Raw genomic sequence first — 12,979 nt, forward strand, 5'->3', positions numbered from 1 at the left:
CAGTGGCTGTGACAGTAGCCAGATGTCAGGGCTTAGGAACATGATAGATAGGGCAAGGAACATGTGACCTTTCTACTGATGTATCTACTCAGCTCCTCTCAGTTAGTGATTTAGGGACTTGTCAAACTGGAAGTTGTGCCAATGATAGACTATGATCTGTGAAGCTGCCCAAGTTCTTTTTTAATTCACTTACACATTTAACAAATCCATTACAATGGACACCTTAATTTGATTATATAACTTTTGGAGAGGTAGTTTCCATTTCATTTAGTTATAACCTCTTATCTGATGCTATTGATTTCTTGCATGGTGGGAAATGATGCTTTAATCATCTTCTCTGTGCCATTTCTACATTTTGACACTTCTACAAGACTCTCCACAGTTATGTGGGACCTGCTACTACCTGAGATTAAATTCCCCACTTTATTTGTCCAAAGACAGAGGCAATTCTATACATCTGTTTAACTTTGACAACATTCTCTATTTATCTTCTAGTTTAATTGCTGCTTCTCTGAAAAAGGGCGACCAGGTTTCCATGCAATATTCTAGGCATTGATAATCCATGGTTTTCCAGTAACACAGAGCAGCTTTTTTTTTTTCCCCTCTCATTTTTATTTATTTATTAATTTGTTAATATTTAAGGACACTCACATTTAAGTTACTGACAAAGCCTGGAAACCATCCCCTCCTTTCTTTTACATATAACTAGAAGACAGTAACAATTTCTGTTATTACTAGGGGGCTAACCCATAGTGAAACAATGTTTTCAAAAAATTCTTTCTAGGGTGCTAATTTAGAGTCTGTTATAAACTTCTAATAACAGCTATTTTTCCAGATGTGCATTATTTCATACTATACTATTTCATACTACTAGTCATAAATTTAATCTGCCCTTTTGTCATCTTGTTTTTAAATAAAAAACAATATTTCTGAATCCCTATGCCATCACCTTATGATTGATCTTTCCTAATAATTATGTGTAATCTGCAAACATTTTCAACTCACAATTTATCCCTATACCAGAATATTTAACAGCAAGTTGGTGGACCTTCATTCTTGCTAGAAATCTTTACCTGAAAGATGACTCTTTGTTGTTATTACTTGCTTCTTGTTTCTTAGCTGCTTTTCCACTCTAAAGTGCCCTTGTCCTCTGAGAACTTCAGTGCACAATTCATCAGTAAAGAACCATGTCAAAGCCTTTTTTTCCATATTCAGATTCATAATTTAAATCTACATATGAACAACCTTTTAGCTCCGTAATAGAGTACTAGTAGATTCGTGAGATATTACCTGCAAAAAAAAAAAAAAAAAAATTCTTCCTGCCCCAAAACGAAGTCAAATAGTAAATATTTGGTTCCATTATTTTATGATGGTTAATGTTCAATTCAACTATTTTGTTACAGTTATGAATATGAATATAACAGGTACCAGGTGTTTCAGTATATGCCTCCAAGATAATTTCTCCACATTTTTTTTTAAAACCAGCACTATGCTAACTATCTTCTGTGCCTACTGAGCTATGTTTAAGAGATGTATTACGAGTCCTTTTGATCACAGCATTTTTTTTTTGTGTACTATTGGTTTTAAGAATGTCTTCTAAAGCATTCTTTTTTAATATTTACTTCTAAATTGGCAGTGAAAACTCTGGATTCTCTTTGTCTTGTGAGGGACTGCTGGGCCAGACCCATTCTTCATGTCCAATACCAGTCTAAACAATTAATCTGGCTTTTCTGTAGTGACTTTCTCCTGAGTGCTCCTTTTTACCCTGGCTATCTAAAGCTAAACAGACTGACTTTGTTCTCCTTCTAACGAAGAAAAATTAGAAACCCATAATGTTGCATTACTTCTATCTTGAAAGGGATGGTTTGCACTGCATGAAAGCAACTCAGTAAGTCTTTCTCTTCTGTATCAATTTAAAAAAAAAGTCACTGTGTTGTCTGTGTTCCTGCTAACCTTCCGTTGGTTGGTGGCTGCCTGCCACCGTTTCATTTTAAGGTTGCTGTGATCACCTTAGGTGTTAATGAAGCTGTAAACCAGATTCTAAAACCATGTGTTTCAGATATGGAATTGCACTCCACAGTACTTACACAGTGCATTTCCTGCAGCTGGCCTTGTAGCAATGTTGTACCTTCAGGATATGTTGTCTTGTTTTTTATATTTCTTCTAGCAGGTCTGCAAAATGCTTATTCTAATTAGTATTTATTGGTGTTACGTATTGCTGTTTGTCCTGAATCTTTAGAGAATTTCAGCAGAGCTGTGGTATAAATCTTCATGTTCTACATATTTACATTATGGAGTGAAAGCTCTTTTTGCTGTGGCAAAAATCAACATGTCTTAAAGGATGAGATAATTCTGTATCAAGGCTAAGTAATTTGAATCAGGTATTTTAAGCATGTTAACCAAACCACACACCAAAGAAGTAATGATTAAATGTTATAGGGTAGTTCCTTCTCAGACAAATTATCACAAGATATCTCACAGCAGTATCACTGAGCTAAGAGCAAAAGTGTCCATAAATAAAGCATCAAACTCTCATTATCACTGACTTTGCTATCAAAGCTTGTCATACAAAAATATGCAGATATTTAATATGGAGATCAAATGATATTCAAATTATAGTAACCCAAAGCAACCATCTTAATATTGCAAGGTTTATATATCTTCTCAAGATTAGAAAGGAAATTTTAATGTACTTTTCATCTTTATATTTTTTTTTAATTCCTTGCCAAATCATTTTCTTTTATCGTTCATACACATTGCATCATCATCACAGTCAGGCTGTGCAAGAGTGCAGAGCTAATTTTCTTCTTCAAAAGCTATGGAGGGGTCATAAAGTGCAAAGCTACTGTTGTGATTTTTGTGGAACACTGTGAAAAACAATTCCTTGTTTTCTGAACTTTGGTATACAGGATCCCAAAATATGCATTTGGACACAGAGAAATAAATTGTAAAAACTGTAGTGAAAATTATTAAGAAGGTAGCAAATGTGAATGGGCACTTGGTGCTAACAGGTGTGTGTGATTTCAGGATAGTTAGCAGCTCATTCTTTGCCAGCATGACTGACTCATCATTTAAAGCAATTGGTCTCGATCTAGTAAGGTCTGCTCTCAGGAATAAGTTAATGGACATATTACAGGTTCTTGGGTTTTTATTTTCTTCTCAATTTACATCCCCCTTGCCATTGCAAAGACAGGCTAAACTGTGAGATGCTTAAGCCAGAGGTCTTTCTGGCCTGTGTTTTCATAGGCATGGGTTGCTTTTCCTGACTGTCACAATAATTCAATAAAGATAGACCATTCCACAGGGACAGTTATTTAACCAAGATTGGCTCAGTGGTTACCATCACTACATGGAATGGGTCTGCAGGTGGACAGTGCTGCACACATTCTGCCACAAGTACACAGGTATTCATTTAGGTGATGCCCACACAATGCATTTGAGCCTCAGCCTAATACTCTTGATGTTCTTGACACAAAGGCAAATTGAGGCAGTCAGACATGCTTAACATGAAAGCATGAAAGTCAGAAAGCAACAAAACTATGCAGAGGTAGACCTGCCTAGAAAGGCAGACAGTGTTATCTCTCTACTTCCCTACCTCCATGAATGCTTTAGAAGTGCTGTTTGACTAATCACTCCTTTCCAGGAAGGTGGTGTCAAAAAGTATTATCTGTTGGATAGCTCTAAGTGTTTCACACATAAACGAATGCAACATCAGATATGAGAAATGTGAGAGAATAGCAGAGGAGGGTGGTTAATAAAACATGTAAACCTCTCAGCTTCCATGTTCTCCCTCAAAGATAATACTATAAGGAATTGGGACGTTCTCATTACTGAAATCAGAATAAAGCCTGTCAGGAGACTGTGTACTGTTATTCATGTTGAACAGGTTCACCCAGCTCTATAAAGAGGGGTTGCAGTCTGCACTTCTCAGTGCATACTTCGTGTAGAAGTCTCCTTACCTTTTGAACTTACAAAGTGACAGCACAGCTTACCCAGAAAAAAAACATGCATCATATCAATAAACTCAGTCCTTGATTAGCTCTCCTTCTATCTCCACTTCTAATACTGACAGATCTTGAATGGGCTTTTTGTTATGACTATTGACTTTAGCCTTTTGAAATACTGCTGAGTGGTGACCCAGAGGGGCGGAGGTGGAATTAGATTCAGCGGCACTTATACCATCATCTGTTTGGTATGTTACTTCCTTTCACTCTGATGTTGGGAAGATCACACCCAGCCTTCACATTCCTCTTCAACAAGTTGTGTCAAGGAAAAGAGAGAAAGGAAGCTGCCCCACATACCACTGGATATCAGAAAGGAAGGTCTTAATGAGGATGTCAGGATGTAATTTCTACAGAAATCAGCCCTTCCTTTTGTCAGTCCCAGGTCCAGCTGCTATAAACATTCCAACATCATCTTCTGAAGTGAGGGCTCTAGAGATAGTACTGTATTCTCTGGGGTTATTTAATGTTCTTGGCTTATATATAAAAAGACTGCTGAATTCTTAAACTCAACAGCAGTAATAAATCCCTAAAACTGAAATGAAATAATGGAGTTTGTTTTGGCTGGAATATCAAAGACAGGTGAGGTGATTGAAAGAGACAACAAAAGCATGTAAAGTAACTTGCTTAATGTCATACAATAGCAACCCTTTCCTAACAAGCTGAAATGAAGAACTCTACTATATTCTTATACACACATTTTTATTCATAAATATTTTATATATATTAGAAATTTTTTACCTGCACTTTTTCTATTTTTCAGCAATAGCCAAAATGGCAATAGTAAAAAAACATAAGACAGTCGTGAAATGCACAATCATGGAAATACATTTATAATACTCCTGCTTAAGAAATGCAAAAATAATGTTTGATCATATTTTGTAGTGACTCACATGTAAAACATTGCATGTATTTCTGTGACTCATTAAAAGCCTCTTAAAACCGACGCATTTACCTTAGAGAGGAATGTGCGGGAAATCCTTTGTAGCATGCCTATAAACCTTTGTGAGGGTATAGTAATTCAACAGAAATAAAGCACCAATAGTTTTTAATTCAGAAGGGAAAAATAATCTGCTAAACCAGAATCAAACAAAAATCTGTCCCAAAGAATCTTTCTTTTTTTTTGTTTGTTAATAGCTGATTTAAGGACCGTGATATTTTATGGTCCATTAGGGTCATTTTGATACTGAATAGTAAATGTGTTAAACAACAGAATGAGGTTCAACAAGGCCAGGTGCTGGGTCACAACAACCCCAGGCAGTGCCACAGGCTGGGACAGAGAGGCTGGAAAGGACCTGGGGGTGCTGGTGGCAGCAGCTGAACATGAGCCAGGGTGTGCCCAGGGGCCAAGAAGGCCAATGGCATCCTGGCTGGATCAGCAATAGTGTGGGCAGCAGGAGCAGGGCAGGGATTGTCCCCCTGTCCTGGGCACTGCTGAGGCCACACCTCGAGTGCTGTGTCCAGCTCTGGGCCTGAGTGCAAGAGAGACACTGAGGGGCTGGAGTGAGTGCAGAGAAGGGAATGGAGCTGGGGCAGGGTCTGGGGCACCAGAGCTGTGAGGAGCAGCTGAGGGGGCTGGGGGTGTTTATCCTGCAGAAAAGGAGGCTCAGGGGTGACCTTGTCACTCTTTACAACCACCTGGATGTCGAATGTGGCCAGGTGGGGGCTGGCCTCTTCTCCTGGGCAAAAAACAACAGGACCAGAGAAAAGTGACTCAAACTGCAACAAAGGAGGCTCAGATTGGGCATTAGGAAGAATTTCATCACAGAAAGGGTGATCAGATATTGGAAAGGGTTGCCCAGGAGTCACCATCCCTGGATGTGTTCAATAAGCAACTCAACATGGCACTTTGTGTTGACAATCTGGTGCTTCAATATTGCGCTTGATGATCTTGGTCCTTTCAAGAATTAAGGTACTTAAACTTTTATGCAATGTTTGAACATTTCCAATCCTGTATGAGGCTGGTCTTTTTTCATTGCTTATTGTTCATTACCGAAGAAGAAAATGAATGTTGATCAGGTGATCAGTCACCTTGAATGTTAGAATGAGTTCTACAGCTATAGCCACAAAAGCAACACAATGATGAAATCAGAACAAGCCCCTTTGCTTGCCTGCAGCCATTTCTACATGATAGACTCCAATGACAGAACCATGTCCATGAATTTGGAAACCTGAATACACACTTCAGCAGCACAACAAAGTTACCCACGAAGAAAGTCCAAGTTCAGACACCATATCACAACCATTCCTGTAGAACTCATGGATGTACCTATGTCATGAATTTCAGAAACAAATGCATGGGGAAATATATGTTTTTTAAAAAAATTAATCACTGAGTTATGTACCCATTATTCTCCATCAGATCATCTTCAGTAAACCTGAAGATCATTTAATTTTCCCACACCTTTGCATTTGAGCACAGAATTAACCATCAGGACAATTGTTGGTTTTGTTTTGATACACTTTAATTCCCAAGACCACATACCCAAGCTGGTACCTGTACCAGCTTACATTGCTCTAGTTTAAAAAAATGGCTTTAAAAATTGAGGTAAATACCTCTATTCCCACATTAGAGCCAACAGACCCTCAGAATGAGGTAGATTTGCCTTACTGCAAATCAGTACACCAAGCATCCAGTGAAATCTTGGCCTTATTTAAACAACTGCACTGGGTTTGCATGGCCAGTTTTTGGTAGTGGGAGTGCTACAGGGGTTGATTCCATGAGAAGCTTCCTCCATGTCAGACAGAGATGATTCCAGCCAGCTGCAACATGGACCCACCACTGGCCAAGTCCAAGTTCAGCAATGGTAGCATCTCTGCATTAATGTATTGTAGAAGAAAAAGGAGTTATCATGCACATATAATTTCAGCCAGAGTAGAGCAGGCAGAGAGAAATAACTCTGCAGACACCCATCTTACTACAGAAAGAGGGAGAGAAGGCACTCCAGGCACCAGAGCTGAGGTTCCCCTGCAGCCTATGGTGCTGACCATGGTGAGGCAGCTGTGCCCCTGCAATGCTCAGAGGTCCTTGGAGATGCAGAGATCCTCCTGAAGCCCATGGAGGAGACCCTGCTGGAGCACGTGGATGCCCAAAAATAGGCTCTGATCCCATGGGAAGCCCATGCTGGAACAGGGTCCTAGCAGGCACCTGCAGACCCAGAGAGAGAAGCCCATGCTGAAGCAGGTTTCCAGGTAGAATTAGTGACTAAATGGGGGACTCATGCTGAAGCAAGCTGTTCTTGATGGACTGCACCCCATGATAAGGGACTCACACTGGAGAAATTCATGGAAAACTGTCTCCTTTGGGAAGGACCTCATGCTGGAGTAGTGAGAGGACTCCTCTCCCTAAGCAGCAGCATAAACAATCTGGAGGGAGGAGTGGGGGAAGGTGTGGTTAAGATTTGGTTTACTTCTATTATACTGTGCTGATTTTTATTTTGACTGTAATAAATTCAGTTGTTCTCCCCAAGTCAAGTCTGTTTCTGCCCATGGTGATAATTGAAGAGTGATCGCTCTCTGCCCTTATGAGGCTTTCATTACATCTTTTTCTCTCCCACCCAGTTGTGGAGGAAGGTGAGAGAGCACCTTTGGTGGGTACCTGGCATCCAGACAGTGTCAACCCACCAGAACCACTGAATTATTGAATACAAAAAGGCAAGTATTCCAACCAGTTTCTTTAGTGGTTGGTAGAGAAGCTCACTCCCTCACCAAATCACAGAAAATTTAACAAGTTACTCTGCTTTTTTGATTACCTGTCTTTCCCTGCATGCTTTGAATCATACATATAGTCATTATCACAAAGAGTTCTGATTTACTTATTATTTAAATTAGACTATTCAAGATCCAAACTATTACAAATTTCCAGCGACACCTTTGTCCTATGGAAATTTTGTTAACATTTCCACATTTCTTCAAAAGCACCACGCAAATCACAAGAGACAGAAAGGAAGATTGGACACAGAAGGAAAAATCTATTGTTCTAGCTTCTCCTGAAATACAATAATTATTCAAGGCAAATTTTAAACAAAGGTGGAGATAATAATAAAAAGGAGAATAAGCTTTTGTGTTAGAAGGAAAACTGGCACACTACTTAGTCACTGCAAACATACAGGTACTATGGATAGTAATGCAGTTTGCTCTGTTGCCTACAAAATACTACCGAATAAGGTTTTCTTAATATTGGGATTACATGATCTAAAGGAAGATCTATGGGAAATACATTCAGCAAATATAAATACATAATTGGATAACTCTGGATTTTGCATATGGCTGGTAAAAGTATGTAGACTGCACTACAACCCTTCATATAATGTGGATAATCAAATTACTCTCCAGGTTTTCAGTTTGGGGAATAGAGTTCATGTTTATTAATGTTAAAAACTCAGGTTCAAATCCTTCAGCTCACACTCATTAAAATCTGTTTATGGCCTCAAACAGTTACTTGTCTTAATATTAGTATGGGACAAAACAATCTTTATCACAGAGGCTGTAGCTGAATATTGCCTTTCTTAATTATTGTATCTCTTATGTCACTTACCCTACCTGGGATATAATCTACTTTCAAACACAGGATCTGTACCTAGGGCACATATAATTTACCAAACTTTTCTAACAAGGTGAGGACTAAACCTGATAATCCACCAAGATTTAAGACCTTTCTTGTTTATAAACAACTCTCAGCTCAAAACTGAATCATTTCAACACCACAATAACTATTCTTTTTAAGAAGGAACAAAACAATATTAAATATTCTCTCTTCATTCCCACCTGGCTTTCCTCTTCCCCAAATCCAAGAAGGGCAATAGAGTTTCCCTCATTCAGAAGGTTTGTCTGAATTATCCTTCCCAACCATTCTAAATAGATCAGCACAAAGTTTCCCAGCTGAGAGAGTCCTCTATTACAACACCAAAACTGGAAACAAATTACTTTTGCACCAATGAAAGGACACATAGACTCATGGACTGATCACAGAAATATACTGTTTTCATGCAGTACAGCATCCCCAGCCTGTGTTGAAATATTGATGCTTCTTAACACAACCCAGTTGACTAACATCCCTTATGTAACAGAGAACAGAAATACAACACAAAATAGAGTTCAAATCCCACTCAAATTGGTATCAGGCTCTGATCTCTCCCAAGGGAGATTTCTTTGCTAAACAGAAAAGTTGTTTTTACCCTGAATTAGTAGAGTTGTTAAATCCCACATGCACAAAAGGTTGCTGGATGCTTCAACGTACACACCCAAATCCCTAAACACTGAGCCAACAGTGTACCTACCCAAGCTTCGTAAGTGCTAAAACCACCCACGCCTTTTTCCCTCCTGGAATCTGTCCAGTTAGTAATTTCTTTGTCAAAACAGAAGCTGAGTGGCACCTCTGCAGTCATGCAGATCAGAGACACTGAATTTGCTCAATAGAGTGGTACCCCACTCAGGAAGCAGTGTCTGTTGACAAAAGCATGGTTTATTAAGTACTTCACTGGCAGTCATGAGGGCAGAGACTCCAAGCGCAAATCTGAAATGGTCAATAGGATAAAGAAATGAAGATAAACTACCAATCAATCAAATATTTGTTGTAACCTTCTCTGTAAATAATGGCAAGAGTCAGCTTCAGCAGTAAGTCAGGAGACCTCTCCCTGCCCTTATTTCCTTTCCTCTCAACATGCACACCCAATATACTCATATTCCCTGAGGGAAAGGGATCAATCTGAAACTTTCACTGGTATGAGTCACAGTGCTATCAATTTTTGCTGTAGAAAACTAGGTGACACACTGAAGATCCCAGATGCCAAAAGCTTGCATACTGTCTTGGAAGGCTGATGATTGATGAGTGTCATCCTTCTGAATTCCAGAAGAGGACAGGCCATAAAACAACATGTGTGACTTTCCTCTTGGAAAGTCAGCTCATAAGTGATCCCAGTTGGTTTCCACTACATAACACTCATAGGTACACTACTCCTTGTCTCATCCCAAACCTTACCCTACAATGCAAGAGAACTGGGTTCAACATTTGAGCACAGTCTATAGAAAGGTCTTTTAGGTGATTGCATAGAAACTTTACTGACAGTAATGGTAGAAAATATTGTGAGGACTCATATATGGACTATACTAAGGCACATCAGACACCAAAGGCTTGATACGTCTTTTTTTTTCTGTTTTGCTCCTGCCTGCTTTCTATGTCTTTATGTCTTAAAAGGTCACCATTAAAAAATACAGGTCATAATTTAAAAATACTTCCAAATGAGAAGCTGAACAATGCCTGCAAAGTAATAAAGTATCAGTGGATAACTATATAAAGAACAAACATTCAGCTTCAACCATTACCATCACTTAAAGCTAGTTCTGTCACTTAAAAAATGTAAAAAAACACAGAACCATGTCTGCCTGTCTGTTTTCTTTCTCTCACAAATCTTGCTTTCTCTGCAGACTTGAATAATCATGAGGCAAATAGGATATGACAAAGAGACCTTCATATAAGCAAAGGGAAGATACAGAAGAACCTAAACAAAACCTGAAAGAGCTTCAGTAATGAAGAATGTCATCTACTAGCATACGTATCTCTTCCCAGAAGCACTTGACATGAATACCAAAAAACTGACAGCAAAACCTGGCCTGTGGGAAGAGTAAGGTCTTCATATCTTGGGGGATGATCTTGGGGATAAGCCCAGTGTTTGGACTGCATCTGTAAGCAGAAACTCAGAGCTCTATAGGGCTTCCAGAATGTTTTCTGTTATCAGGCTAACATAACTTTACAGCTATTTCCCTAAGAATACCAGGTAGTCGTACAGCCAGTTATGTTTAGGAAGAATTTGCAATTTGTAAGTTTTGTCTGCATTTTCCTATGAGAGGCCATGAAATGGCCAAAACCAGGTTCTTCTGTTTTAAAGAGGTAATGATTCTACATTAAAGACTTAATCAGATGATTTTGGTCTTTCTGTGAGGCCTTTTTTAATTTTCAATCTCAGACACAGCATAAGAATGTCTATCAGCTTTGAGCCCAAGAGTTAGGATTAGATTTTTGATTTGCCTTTTTCTCTTTAGGAGGAAAGAGATTTCGAATTAAGAAATCAGTTTTTACATAAAGCACTTATTGTGAAAACATGGAGCCAGATCTCATTGGTATGGTTCTTAGAGTAGAAAGGTCACTCTCTTCTGGGTTCACTTTCCCTACATGACAATGACAACATCTTACTGGACACTGTTAAATGCAAAATGAGTTGTGCTCAAGAGAAAAGACTGTTACTGTGGAAAAACTAATTTAATTTAGAATTATATCACACAGACCAGGGTCTGCCTTAAATAAGACACATGGTTATCATACTGGAATTTTAGGTGACTTAGGGACTTCTTCAAATATCCGGGGACATATTTTCTGGTAAAACTGTAGTTTGCTCCTTACTTCAGAGAGGATTCTCTGTTAACCTACCAAAGCACAGTTTTCAGAGGTTCTTGGCCATAAAGTGTGTTCTCGGTACACTGAATTCTGCATAGTCCAAATTACAGGCATTCACCTACACACAGAAGGTAAAAAGAAAGAGCATTCTTGGGCCTATTCTTCCAGGATGAAAAAGGTCATGACTCTTCATTAGAGCTTTATAGCTCTTTTGCAAGAACAACCGCAATCATTAGATAAATAAACCCAGTATAAAAATTTTACTGTGAAATACAAACACATATGTCACTTTGGAAAATAAAGATTCCATATTCTAAATATCATAGAGAGTAAGCAAAAAGTATTATATTCCTTGCAAAATTTATTCTCTAGAGACATTTTAGATACTTTATCTATTAATCTGCACTCAAGAAGGAGACCTTGTGAAGCTTTTGGCATAAACATTATCCTCTCTTTATCTCATGAGATGAAACTACACTATCTATAAAACAATTTCAAAGGAAAAAAAATCTTCATAGAAGAAAATTTATTGATAGGCTTAGGTAGTTTGTTATCAAACCAGCATTTGAGGTTTAAATATCACTTATAGTTCTAACTTCAAAAGGAACATTTATTGCATGAAAGCATTTATTCATTTCCTCCATCCCCACAGTATTTTCCTGAAACACTGAGAAACACTGTTCTGCCAGACAGCAAAATACATACTAAACTGGAAATTCAAAACTGCTGAACCAAAGGATTCTAAATTAAATTCAAATCCAAAAGAGCAAGTGAAGAAATGAAGCTGATTTCTCAAATGCTAGCTCCATGGACAGGTTTTCTCAGGCCTCAGAAACCCATCATCTGCCTGCCTCTCTTGGAAGGACTCACTGAAATACTGAAGCAACAACACCTGGCTGAGTAGTGCAGGTCAGGGCTGTTTTAGGCTATGCCTTGTCAGTAGCATGCACCACGCACCACCATCAAAAGTTACTCTCCACACTTCTCACACACAGCAGCTACCACCCAACTAGGCCACCTTTAGTGGAAACAGAGTGATGAGCCAACCAGAAAAGAAAATTCATAAGCATTAACTAAGTCAATGCCAACAGTTTTGCAACTGACAGATCATAAATATTTTAATAACAGGACAGCTGACAAGCAATGAAATAAGCAGTGTAAAAAGCAGGGCAGCACTTTTTCTGACTCTTAAATGTTTCTTGGATAAGAAATATTGGTAAACATGAGTAAGCAAGAGAAACTTGAAAAATTTTCTAAGGATCTTTGAGACCTCAGAATGTACCTACCTGCAAAGGTAATTGAGGATCACAAAATAAAAGACACCAATACAAGTAGGCTAACTCATAGTTCAAATAACTTTCACCTTTTAGGGTGACACACTTGCAAAATGAACAGTACCACATAAAAACATACTGAGAAAAATAATATAAAGTATATAGGCAAGTCTGTTTTACTTTATGACCTTTATCTCTCACCTCCATTGCAGAAATGCTGATTCTTACAAGGGGCAACAAGACTTTCATTCCAGGATGGAAAGTGACTTATCTGCAATGTTAACACAGTTTGGTCAAAGCTGAGCAGCACA

This window comes from Erithacus rubecula, assembly GCF_903797595.1.
Source record: "Erithacus rubecula genome assembly, chromosome: Z".
Taxonomy (NCBI): Eukaryota; Metazoa; Chordata; class Aves; order Passeriformes; family Muscicapidae; genus Erithacus; species Erithacus rubecula.